General features: G+C 40.4%; 1 long non-coding RNA gene across 2 annotated transcripts in view; it reads right to left on the bottom strand.

Moving 5' to 3' along the window:
- Nucleotides 1–1,082: 1,082 nt before the first annotated feature.
- Nucleotides 1,083–13,178, bottom strand: part of LOC124238989 (uncharacterized) — a 37,624-nt gene continuing 25,528 nt past the window's right edge. For both annotated transcript variants that reach the window (XR_006888469.1, XR_006888468.1), the window contains one exon: nt 1,083–1,166. This is a non-coding gene — a long non-coding RNA (uncharacterized LOC124238989). The remainder of the gene's footprint in view (nt 1,167–13,178) is intronic.

Below are 13,178 nucleotides of genomic sequence, written 5' to 3'. Positions count from 1 at the left end.
ATTCTGCTTTGTGTTTATGTACTGAGCTTCTCTGCAAAATTTCAGTGAAAAAAGTATTTTCCTATTAAAAAGAATTAGAAAACTACCACCCTAGCCCATTTGTAATTTCTTCATCCTTAATAAGTTTTATCAAATTTGTATCATCTTTTTGCAAACTTGACTCAGAACTTTAAGGTCAGGAAATTTGCATACACGATTAGAATGCCAAGATTTTTATGTGCTACATATGTGGTAGAAAGGAGTCACATCTGAATTTAAGTGACAGCGAAATCTTGAAATTAAACCCATGAGCAGAGGTTAAAAAAAAAAGCAGAGACCACAACATGGGTAATAGACAGAAAAAGTGTAAGTTTGAATATAAAGAACTACTCAATAGAATTCCATTTACTAAAACCGGAAATGCTTCTGATATTTTATTGTCTATGGATTTTATTTACGTGATATTCTTGAAAAAGTATAAGTTTAGGGACGGAAAATAGATTGGTGGCAGCCCAAGGGAATTTGTTGGGGTATGGTCTATGTCTCGATTATGATGGTGGATGCATGACAGGTATTTCTCAAAACTTTTACAGAACTTCACACTAAAAAAATTAAGGTGAATTTTAAGGCATGTAAATTATACCTGTCAGATGACATGGTTTTGCTTATAGAAAATATATAACATTGATTTCATCAAAATTAAAAACTTCTTTACCGCAAATGACAGGACCCAGAAGTGAAGACACACTCACAGAATGAAAGAAAATATTTGCAAATCGTTTGTCTGGTAAAGGACGGTATCCTGGTTACATCAAGAGTGCTTGTAACTCAATAATAGTAAGATAGAAAACCTAATTAACAAATGGAGAAAGTCTATGACTAGACACTTCTCCAAAGATACACAAATGGCTAATAAGCACGTAAAAAGATGATGACCATCATTAAACATTCGAGAAATGCAAACCAAAGCCATAATGAGATAGCACTTCGCACCCGCTAGGATGCCTATGTTCAGAAAAAGAGACAATAACATGTGTTGATGAAGATGTGGAGAAATTATAATCTTCTTACATTGCTGGTGGAAATATAAAATGATGCAGCCACTACTTTGAAAATTTTGGCAATTCCTCAAAATGATAAACACAGAGTTTCCATATGACTTAGCAATTCCACTCCTTGTTGTATACCTAAGAGAAATAGAAATACATGTATACACAAAAACTTATATGTGAATTTTTTCTAATTTTTTATTAATTTAAAATACACATAAAATTTGCCATCTTAATCATTTTTAAATGTACAGTTCATTTGCATAAAACACATTCATAATGTTGTGTGGCCATCACCATCATCCATCTCCAGAACTCTTTTTTAAACTTGTACAACTGAAACTTTCTATCTATTAAACAATAACTCCCCATTTTCCCTTTTCCCCAGCCCCTGGTGACCACCATTCTTCTTTCTGTCTCTATGATTTTGACTACTCTAAGTTTCTCACATAAGTGGAATCACACACTATTTGTCTTTTTGTGACTGACTTATTTCACTTAGAATAATGTCCTCAAGGTTTATTCATGTTGTAACGTATGTCAGAATTTCCTTTCTTTCTAAGGCTGAATAATATTCCATTGTATGCACATACCACATTTTGCTTAGCCATTCATCCCTCACTGGGCACTTGTGTTTCTTTCACATTTTAGCCATCGTGAATAATGTTGTTATGCAGATGTACAAATATCTGTTTGGGAACCTGCTTTTAATTCTTTGGGTTATATACCTAAAAGTGGAATTGCTGGATCATATACACGAATGTTGGTAGCAGTGTTATTCATATCAGCCAAATGGAAACAATCAAAATGTTCATCAACTGATAAATGGATAAATAAAATATGGCATAGCCATACAAAAGGCTATTACTCCTCCATAGAAAAGAATGAAATACTCACACATGCTGCAACATGGATAAACCTTGAAAATAATACCTGAGTTAAAGTAGTCAGTGACAAAAGACTGCATATTGTATCATCCTATTCATATGAAACATTCACAGCTGGTTTGGGCCGGCCCCGCGGCCGAGTGGTTAAGTTCACACACTCCGCTTCAGCGGCCCAGATTTATGCCGGTTTTGCTGGTTCGGATTCTGGGTGTGGACATGGTACCACTCATCAAGCCATGCTGAGGTAGCGTCCCACATGCCACAACCAGCGGCAGTCACAGCTAGAATATACAACTATGTACTGGGCAGCTTCGGGGAGAGGAAGGAGAAGAAGAAGAAGAAAAAAGGAAGATTGGCAACAGATGTTAGCTCAGGTGCCAATCTTTAATGAAAAAAGAAATATCCACAGCTGGCAAATTTACACAGACAGCAGACGAATGTTTCGGGGGACTGGGGTGGGGGAGGGAATAAGGAGTGGTAACGGGTACAGAGTTTCTTTTCGGGGTGATGAAAAGGTGCTAAAAGCAGACTGTGGTGATTTGTGCTGCACAAATCTGTGAACGTACTAAAATCTATTCAATTGCACAATTTAAATGGCGAGTTGTATCATTATGTGAATTATATATCCATAAAGCTGTTAAAATAATTATACCTCAATAAACCTGACTAAAAGAGAAAGAAAGGGAACTTTAAACTCTATAGTCCAAAGAAAAGAAGGCAAAACATATATACAGAAAGTATCTCTTTAAAAATAATATAAACGACCAATAATCATATAAAAGGTTGTTTGATTTCACTATTACCAAACTAACGCAAATAAAACAAAAATGAGATATATTATCTCCAATAAGATTCACAAAAATCAAAAACTGGCAGTACCCAGTGCTGGTGAAGTTATTATTAAATAACCTTCCCGCCTCAGAACTTATAAACGCTCAGGGGAAGCAAATTTTCCAGAAATAACTTTTGCAATATGTATCAAAATGAGTAACATGCGTAACTTTTTATCTAACTTTAAGCCCACAGTAGCACAGGTGTTATAATCAAACACTCAAAACTGTTACAGCAGTGCGCAGAATGGAAGTGACCCGCCACAGTGTCCTGGAGGGACCCTGTGAGGTCAGGCATTGCCCTTTGGTTCCAGCCATAAGGAAGGTCTAAGGGGTCCTGGGAGAAAGACCTGGACAGCGCAGGGGTCTGAGATCTGAGGCACATAGGGGTCCTTCTTACCGGGTAATACACACCGGTCTATTGTGTACAATGTGGTACAAATTTTTTATATTTCAGCACTGGTCTGGCCTTACAGGGCATACTGACCAAAAGTTGGGCCTATAAAAATACAAGTTGAAAATGCAGGCAGTGAACCTTATCACAGTGTGTTTACAATCCCAAAAGAATAAGTGTTCAACTTTAGGGGACTGATTTAGAAAATAATGATGTATCCAGAAAACATGATAGTCAGTGGCCATTACGCATAATCTGAAAATATATACTTGTTAGCATGCAAAAGCATCTGCAATACAATACTGAACTAAACATTACTAACAACATGGATAGTAAAAGTATAAAAGTCTAAAAGTATTCATGCACATATACCCATATGCATGAATAAAGACATTTCTAGAATGATGTTTACTAAAATAGTTGTGATTGACTCTGAGTGACATGATTTGGGGTAGTTTTTATTATATTCATACTTTTTAAAGTTGTTTGAATATTTCTTATAATAGGCATATATCATTTATACAGAAACAATAAAATTAATTTAAAATGTTTTTAATCTTGGGGTTTTATCTACATAATATCTTGGGAGGAGTTGGGAAGACATGCATAAAAGGATGGAAAATCATTTCAACTGCATTTTTGGCATTTAGATAAACGATTAACTTGTTCATTAAGAAGCATAAAATCGGGGCTGGCCCAGTGGAGCAGTGGTTAAGTTCACGTGTTCCGCTTTGTTGGCCCGGGGTTCACTGGTTCGGATCCCAGGTGCAGACCTATGCACCACTTGTCAAGCCATGCTGTGGTAGGCATCCCACATATAAAGTAGATGTAGATGGGCACAGATGTTAGCTCAGGGCCAGTATTCATCAGCAAAAAAAGGAGGATTAGCAGCAGATGTTAGCTCAGGGTTAATCTTCCTCAAGAAAAAAAAAAAAGAACAAAATCACCAAGAACCTAATGTTTTGGGCGGCACCCCCAGGTAGGACTTTTTCTGGAAGTCAGGCAGCAAAATAGAGTACAGAGGCGCTACCTTGTAAATAACAGTAATAATTTATAGGGCACAGTTCACAAAGTCTCCTCAATGTCTTAAAACACGTAAGTCTCTTAACCTTCTTCTGAGGAAGGTGGTGTTACTACGTTTTATAGATGACGATACGTGGCTCAGAGAAGCAACTTGTCCAAGTGAACTTGATTAGTTTTTAATGAGGCTGGAATTAGAACCAGGCGTTTTGTTTTCTAATCCAAGTCTATTTATCCTACTGTTTGTCTCAGTAAAACTGAATAAAATAAGAAACCTACTGTACTAGTTTCCAATTTACTGCTGTAACAAATTAACAAACAGTGACTAAAAACAAGACATTTTATTATCTTACATTCTGGAGGTCAGAATTCTGACATGGGTCTCACGGGGCTAAAATCAAGATTCAGGGAGAGCTGTGTTCCTTTTGGAGCCTTTAAGGGGAATCCATTTCCTTGTCTTTTCCAGTTTCTAGAAGCTACCCACACTCCTTGACTCATGACCCCAGCCAGCAATTGCATCACCCCAGCTTCTGCTCCCAGCATCACTTCTGCTTCTCTCTCACTATCCTGCCTCCTGCTTCCACTTATAAAATGCTGTGATTGCAATGGTCCCACCTGGATAATCCAGGATGACCTCCCCATCTCAAGATCCTTAACTGATCACATCTGCAAATCCCTTTTGCCACGTAAGGTAAATATTCACACATCCCAGGGATTAAGATCTGGACATCTTTGGGGGCCATGATTCTGCCCCAAGGATTCTAAACACATGGTTTTTAGGGATTTCTATGGGCCAATGGAGGATCTCATTGACTGTTGGGAAAAAATTGCTAAAAGCAATTTAGACACTCCTCATATAGGAAGGTGGGCAAATTTACCTCTAAAATAAAATGGGACGAATATGCAAATACGTGGAAAAATATGCAGGATGGTGATCAGTCCTGGCCTGTAGCACAGAACAAAACAAAGAGAGACTGGTAGCTTTTGTTTGCTTTGTTTTCCAGCAAGCATTCACAATTTACTCGGCATGTGTTGCTGTGAGGATTAAATGAGTGAATACATGTAAAGTGCTTAGAGGTCTGCCTGCTATCTTAGCAAGCACCCAGCAAATTACAATTAATATGAGACATGCCTTGTGCCAAGAGCAGGGAGTATAACTGCCCCTGACATTTGCAAGATCTTGAGCAGGAGTACAAATGGAGGACCATATATCCTAAAAGTTATAAATCAAAATAACAATCTTAAATGTATTCCACCTCCTCCTGTGACAAATATAACTTCGCAGTGACATGGGAGGCCGAGTTTGAATTTGGTTCCTGGAGTTGCTCTTGGAATATGGAGGAGCGGGGAAAGCCAGCATAAATTCCCTAGCACCCACCTTCCCCTAATTCCTATTTTCCTCCCACCCAACTTTGTCCTGCACCAGGAAGCACCTGGGGAGCATGTAGTCAGACACTCCAGCCTGCATGTGCCAGTCCAGCCCACACTCCCAACAAACAGCCACCCCTTGGCCACTCCATCAACCTAATGGGCATACTTCAGTGGCATGACCCATATTGGGAGAATGAACTTGGGGAAGAGGCTCATACAGGCCCGAGCAGAATAAAATTCAGGCTGTTAGGCAGAAAATCCGGAGTCCAGGTACCCAGAGTGTATTCTACAAGAGAGGGCACAGCCTCAAGATAGATATGTCTTATTTACCCCAAGCCTACTCATCCATGGGGAGGGTCATAGACAGAGGAGGACCAAAGAATGCCCTCTAACATATATGGCCAGGGTGGGGCCTCTTTTGCCAGGGACAAAGAGAGAAAGAGCTGGGAGTACAGAGATAAACAGGATGCTATTGCCAGCTCTTCCCTCAAAAGTTTGAGAGATTTCTTCCAGAATCTTTCCCCTCTATTTCCAATCCATATCTCTGAATCTTCACGCACACCCTTCCACTTGTATCAACATTTCCTTCTCCCTGAAGCCTGGGAGATCACCTGGGAGGCTCGAGTGTCACCTCTTACATGAAGTCTTTGCTAATCAAGACCAAGTCCTTGTCATCATGGAGCTTGTGTCCCAGTGTTGTGGGAAGGGCAAAGGGGAAACAGCAAGTTTTACGGCAAGGATAAGCAATAATAAAGTATGATAAATTCAGAAAATCAAAAGTTCTATGAAAAAAATTATGCAAGTGAGATATGAGAAGGAAGGCTCTGAGGAGGGGGGTGATAGTTGCCAAGAATAGTCAGGGTAGAATTCTCTGAGGAGGTGACATTTAAACTGAAGTCATAATGACAAGAAAGAGCCAGATGTGTGAAAATATAGAGCAAAGAATTCATGCAGAAGGAAAAATAACTATACAAAGTTCTGGAGATGGAGATGTGGTTGGTGTGTTCGAGCCACAGAATGAAGGCCAGGGGAGCAGGGGTCCCATGAGCCATGGGAAGCTGATAGGAGAGGCAGACAGGAGCCAAACCACGGGGCTCTGTGGTTTGCTGAATGCACTATTGTTTTCCACAATATTTTGGAGATGCAGCTCCTTCTGCGTGGAGTGTCCTCCACCAAAAATCTCCTCCCTTTGATGAATTACCTGTCAGCCTTTAGGTCTTCAATAATATCTGACCCAGAAGTCTTCTGTGGTAGACAGAATAACAGTCCCCCAAAGATGTCCACATCCTAACCTATGAAGCCTGTTAATATGTTACCTGTTACCTTGCAGATATGATTAAAGTAAGGAACTTGTGATAAGGAGATTATGCCAGATTACCTGGATGGGCCCAGTGTAATCACAAGTGTCCTGTTATAGGTTGAACTGTGTCCTCTGGAACTCATATATTGAAATCCTAACTCACAGGACCTCAGAATATGACCTCATTTGGAAATAGAGTGATTACTGACATAATTAGTTAAGATCAGGTGATACTGGAGTAGAGTGGCCCCCTAATCCAATAGGACTGGTGTCCTTATAAAAAGGGGAAATTTGGACATAAGTATACCCAGAGAGAAAGCCATGTGAAGATGAAGGCAGAGGTTGGAGTGATGCTTCCACAAGCCAAGGAATGCCAAAGATTGCCAGCAACCCACCAGAAGCCAGGCAAGAGGCCTTAACAGGTCCTTCCATCACAGCCCTGAGAAGGAACCAACCCTGCCAACACCTTGACTTGGACTTCTGGCCTCCAGAACTGTAAGACTATAAATTTCTGTTGCTTAAGCCAGCAGGTTTGTGGCTTGGTCCTTTGTTACAGCAGCTCTGGAACACTAATACAGGTGCTGAAAAGGGAAAGAGGGAGTCAGGAGAGGAGTTGAGAGTGACGCACAGGAAGAAGGATTCAATCTGAACTTTGAAGATGGAGGAAGGAGCCATGAGCCAAGGAGTGTGTATAGTCTCTAGAAGCTGAAAAACATGAAGAGAAGGATTGTCTCCTCTTCTCCTAGGGGAGAAGCAGGCTCCCCTAGAGGTTCCAGAAGGAATACAGCCTAGCTCACACCTTCATTTTAGCCCAGTGAGATCTGTGTTGGACTTCTGACCTACAGAACTTCATGATAATAAATTTGTGTTGTTTGAAGCCGCTAAGTTAGTGATAATTTGATACAGCAGCCATAGAAAACCAATTCACATTCCCAGTTTCAAATCCTTCACTTACACTCCCAGCACAATGCTGGTTCGTCACTCCCCTGGACTAGGAATATCTTGAATGAAAGATATTCTGATCTCTAACACACAGCGGATCCTCAATAAATAGATGTAGGTTAATATCTGTTGAATAAATATGTCTTTCACGGTATTCCTCACTGTTTTTTCTCCCTGACTCTAAGCATACTCAAGTTTTAATTTTTTTGGCCTGGAAGCTTGATTTTTTTACATTCTTAGCCAATTCTATTACATTTTATTGGACTACCCTAAACTGTCCTGAGCCCTTCTGAAATTGAAGAAGAAAAACAAAAGATGACTTTGAAGACCCAACAAGGAACAGAACCCATTAGGAAAGTGTCTTCAGCAGAAGGTTGTAGTGTGAAGTCACTTGAGCTAATTTGCTGCAAATCACTCCTGAATATATTGCAGTGGGCAGATCTGAATGGGCAATTGCACAGGAGGAGATGAGCTAAGCTGATCCTTATCTGTTCGCAAATCTGTTTAGTCTAATAGGTGAAATAATAATAAATTTCATTATGGCTTATTGAAAACATCTTCTCAATGATTATAGCTATGTTTATGAAGTCATCGATTTTTTTATTACATTGGAACTACAAGTCTAGCTATGCATGTTCTTGTGTTAAACATTTCAAAGTATGAATGAGATTCTACTAAATGCTGAGTTAATTATGGATTCTCCAGGATGTCCTTGATTGCAAGCTCAGCAGCAGCCTTGCCTTTGAGTTAAAATGTTATAATCTATTTCTGTAACAGAAGAATCCTTCATTTCAGACAATGGAGAGTCGACTGATAGTTACAATTATGTCAAATCCAACCAGATAAAAACCCAACTGTAACAACAAGTGCTGAATATCTTCTTTGTGTGGCAGTAACTCAAACATTTTTTAAAGTTATCTCACGTGCTACACTTTTATACTTTATCTCATTTAATCCTCCCCAAAGTATAGGAGGCAGATATTTTCATCACTAATTTGTAGATAAGGAAACCAAGGCTAAGCACGTTGAAAAAGATTTATGCAAGGTCCTGCAGAAAGTTAACCTGTCCAGGAACCTCTGACTGTGTGTTGCGTGCCATTTGCCTCTTGTTCAGTGGGAGAACACAGACTCCAAGAGGATTAGTGAGCTCTTTCTCCTACTCCTAGATGGTTGCATGCTTTCAAAACCATAGGCTCTTGCTTTTTAGATTTGGAGGGGACATTTGATAATAATCTCCTACAACATTGCAGGTGAGCTACCTTACAAGGAGGAAGCTGGGACTGGAACCAGAGTCCAAATTTTCTGTTACCTCACTTTGCTTTTCTCAGCAGCAAACGGACGAAAGGGTCTGCAAAGACTTACAGCCACTGTGTCTCCCAGTGTCACTCAGTGAAAACACCACAGTATAAAGGTGTGCTCAGAGCTGGCTGGGGGAGATTTAGGAAGGATTTCTGGATATAGCAGGCTCAGCAGCAACCAAACCAACAAAAAAGGAAAGCCACAGAAGTAGAGGATGGCACGTGTTTAAGTTATCACACAAAATCATTACCAACATATCGTTCAGGGCTAGACATGCATGTAAGCTTGGCTATTGCACAGTGTCCTAAGTGTGGCATGGCAGGAACTGGAATGTGTGAAATAGAAGACAGCTAGTGCCAGCTCCAAATTTAAAATTAACCAAAAGTCATCTGGTGTGCCCATGTGTTCTGCCCTCAGAGTTCCTTCTTTTCATCTCATTAATTCTTGGTACCACTGCAACCCAGATTTTCTTTCTATGGGGCAGGGAGGCATGTGGCATGAAAATCTCTGACAAACTCATTCATGCAAAGGGAGTGCATACTTAAAATGCTCTTCTATTTGGGCCCATTCCAATTTAAAAGATCATAATGGGGAGGGGCAGGGGAGAATGACTAACCAAATTGGATTCATCAATATTGGTGACATGTCACTCATCAGTGGAGATCGTGGTTTCTTGGGGCCTCTTGGTTTCAGAGAGAAGGGTGCTCACGTACTTCATCTATGAATAATTTGACTGAAGGGCGTGGAGAACCACTGGGAGGCATGTGTTTGTGCACAGGACAGCAATTGCTACTGAGAGGTTAGTTCAGAATCTGGACGCACAGGACCCAGACTCCAGTCCCAGCTCTGCTGCTAATTTGCTGGTGACTATGGGCAGAGCACTTCCCCTCTCAGAGCTTCCATTTTCTTCTTCACTTAATGAGAAGGCTATGCATGGCCTCAAAGGCCCCTTGTGGCCCTGACTATATGATTCTAATACTCTTCCCTCACTCTTCCCTTAGTTGGGAAATTTCCGCTATTTGTGATATTAAAATAACAGTTCCGTGCTGATAGCCTCCTTGTGAGAATTAAACAAGATAATCTCTACTTCAAGGGCTTAGATGAGTTCCTGGCACATAGCAAACACCAATGGATGTTAAGTTTGCATCATTTTAAATGATGATAAATGATAAATCTGCAGGTTTTTCAGTTCCCCTGATTCCCACTATGGGGCGTGACCCACAGACTCATCATTATCAAAGCGGTACATTTCAATCAATTCACAGCTTGTTAGGAAGAACAATTCCTTTAAAACAAATTGATCATGTGCAACACCTCCCTCCAATCATGTAAAAGTCTTTAGGCGGCTCTTCATTGTCTTTGAGACAAAATGCACTCTCCCTGATTGTCTTACGGTCTACTGCTTTCCTTCATGCACGATACTATCCAGACACAGTGTCTGACTCAAGCTCTGGAGACACACCATGCACTTTTATATATATGCATACATTTGTGCAAGTGGCTCCGTCTGCATGGAATGCATTTTCCCAACTCTTGTGCCTTCTGCCTATTGCAATATCATTCATCCTTCAAGGCCCAAACCAAAGGCCACTTTCTTCATGAGCTCTATTACTTTCCCTTGGCAAAAAGAAGTTCTTCTCCAAACTCACATATCACTTTATTTGCTTCTCCAATAGAGCATGCATCTCAGTCTAACTCCACTTGTATCAATGAGTTGGGCAGGTGTTCTCTCTCTGAAGGGTTCTTGAGGGCAGAGATTTCTGTCTTACTCATGCCCTGTGATCACCTGGAAGGCCAGGAGGGGATAGGGCAAGAGACGACTCTGGAGGCAGTGGAGAGGAGGACAAGTCCCTGAAGATGTGGTGGAGCAAGAAGGGTATTAATAAGAACATCCTTGGTCAACTAAGCAAACTAAAAGTTAGAACCAGACGGGAAGACGAAGGACAGCAGATCTTGTTTCAGCTGCAGGGGGGAGCAAAGGCTTAACCACTTTGGGGGCAGAGGGACAGTCCTAGGAAGACTGACCTGGAGTAAATTGTGTGGTCGGTGAGGCCATGGGGCCCAGGATCTAAACACATAGAAAATAGGCATTTGGTGGTATTTCCTTGAAGTGGTTTCTGAGATATTTAGTTCAGACAGAGGAGGAGCAAGACAGATCTTGATGGGATCTATAAGCATCTAGACTCTCCAAATCCTCTGAGGACCCAGCATGTTGAAGTTCTTCAGAAAGTGCTCTGAGACATTCAGTACATGGATATCCTCAGCTCCTTCCTTCTGTCCTTCCCTCCAAGCTCCACCACTGCTCCTGGCAGACACACGCATGGCTGTCCGTCTTTGCATCCATTTCTGACGCTTCTCCCATTCTAATCATCTCATCCACGCCAAGCCCACTTCTACTCCAATGCCTTTAGTACCTGGAATGCTCTTAACAGGTATTAACCTGGCTTGCTACTTCACTTCCTTCATGTTTTTCCTCAAATATCCCTAATCAGTTAAAATGAAAAGGCAAATCTTTCCTGTATCCATTCTAACTCTCTCTCCATCCCTCTTATCCTGCTTCATTTTTCAACATAGTCATTTTTGTCACCTGACTTCCTTCATATTTACTTATTTATTAATTTAATTCTGTCTCTCGTCCAGTAGCTGTAAGCTTCCTGAGGGCAAGGACCTGTCTACTTTGTTCTCTGATGTATCCAAACGCCTATAGCAATGCTTAGGTCACAGTAGGTACTAAATAAAATTGAATGAATAAAACAGAGTGCTTTACTACTTCTAGCTACAAAAAGTCATTGTGCAGAAAATTGATGCTCTCTGTCCCCATCTACATCCATTTCTCTAACACCACCTTGAATCTAGATGAAATTTGCTGACTATTTGAATACAGCGCATGCTCAAGTGTTGACATTTCAACGCTTCAGCCACTGCAGAAGCCCCTGGACTGAATCAGAGATTTTTGCTTCTTCTTCTGTATTAATAACTCCCAGCATACACTGCTGCTGGGCCCACCCAGGTTATCACAAAATTTGGGTCTCGTGCTCAATATCTTTTTTCCAAAGGAATTGTAAGAAAACAGAGAAAGCACCAGTTGGAAACCTCTCAGAGCATTCCTGCAACCTTTCCAGCTCCTTTTGAAGGGAAGCTGATAAAGATTGACTACCTTTATGTGGTGGCAATTCATCATACTTAGAGTCTCTCTTTTGAACATTAATCTTCTAAATTCAACCGGGAGACATAATAGAGTAAATATATTATTCATAAACTAGAGTGAATCCCCACTCACCACCGTAACCATTTTGACAATAAATCATAACACATAAGTGGTTTTTTCTTCTTTGTTTTTTTTCTAATTTGGAGACTCCAAAAAATACAACCATAAGCAGAGCAAAGAACGGCAGAAAAAATTCTCTGAGAAAGAGCAGAAACTTATAAAGAGCAACATGGATTAAACGCACAAACAGGAGGGAGCACAGTTGAGCTGAGGTGATTTTTCTTTTTAGAGTTGCTAAACCACTATAGAATCTTTCTTATTGTGTGTTTTAGTTGTATCAAAAGCTACAGTTATTCTATGCCACTGAGTATTCTGGGTAAATGCTAAGTGCCTAACGACTCTCAAATCATTAGACGATAAGTCCAGCGTTTATAAAGAGCAAAGAAATGGTATCATAAAGTAGATATCACAGACGTAGAGTAGGAAAAACATGCATGAGTCCTGTAGTTGGCAAAACCGAGTTCACAATTTCTCAAGTTCCTTATTACTATTAGCAACAATCTTACAACATTTACTTTTTCTCATGTGTAAAGGGAGACTTGTACTATTAATATTCTAATATCTCCCCACAGGTAGTGTCTTAAGAAGCCAAATTCTCCGGACGTTTTGGAGCTAGAAGTGTCTGATCACAGCTTTGGCTGTCTCTCCACTCATTACATATTTACTCTTCATCGTTCTGTATAATTAATTGAAAGCAAGACAGGCAGGAGGCAGACCAGAAATAAATGGAACTGTTAGACACAGAATGTTACAATTTGGAGGAGAGGAGAAGAAAACAGAAGGGAATTAACAGACCAGGCGCCACTTAATTTGCACATGTCAAAAATAAATGCTGGGGC

The sequence above is a fragment of the Equus quagga genome, chromosome 5 (genome assembly GCF_021613505.1).
Source record: "Equus quagga isolate Etosha38 chromosome 5, UCLA_HA_Equagga_1.0, whole genome shotgun sequence".
NCBI classification, from domain to species: domain Eukaryota; kingdom Metazoa; phylum Chordata; class Mammalia; order Perissodactyla; family Equidae; genus Equus; species Equus quagga.
This window is presented reverse-complemented; position numbering and strand designations above follow the sequence as displayed.